This window comes from Morus notabilis, unplaced genomic scaffold, assembly GCF_000414095.1.
Source record: "Morus notabilis unplaced genomic scaffold, ASM41409v2 Scaffold698, whole genome shotgun sequence".
Classification (NCBI taxonomy): domain Eukaryota; kingdom Viridiplantae; phylum Streptophyta; class Magnoliopsida; order Rosales; family Moraceae; genus Morus; species Morus notabilis.
The window spans coordinates 457,683-458,215 of NW_010358448.1; positions in this window are offsets into that span (position 1 = coordinate 457,683).

Genomic DNA, 533 nt, shown 5'->3' on the forward strand with positions numbered 1-533 from the left:
GGTATGATCCTAATCTCTCATTCTTTTGCTCACGTGTTGTTTGATACATGTGCCACACACTCGTTCATATCAAGCTCTTTTGTTCGGACTTTGAAACTGAAGAGTGAGAATTTAGAAGTCCCGATGACTTTGAACTCCCCACTGGGATGTGTGGAGGTAATGAGTGTGTGTAAATCATGTGAAATCACGATTGGTAGTGAGCGATTGAGAGCAGATTTGATTATCCTTCCGATGACCCTGTTTGATGTGGTACTCGGAATGGATTGGCTGGCAAGGCACGGTGTAATTGTTGATTGCTACCGTAGGAAAGTGACATTGATGACGGATTCCGAAACAGTAATTTCTTATCAGGCAGAAATGAACCCAGTCCTTGGGGAACGACTGTTGAAGTACAGCGTTGGGGGATGGAAGAATTTAGCCTGTTTCTCCTCCCTTCTTGCCTTAGAAGGTGAATCTGAAGCGATCGGAGATAGTGCGGGAATCCCTGTAGTGGATAAGTTTACAGATGTATTTCCTGATGAGCTACCTGGTTT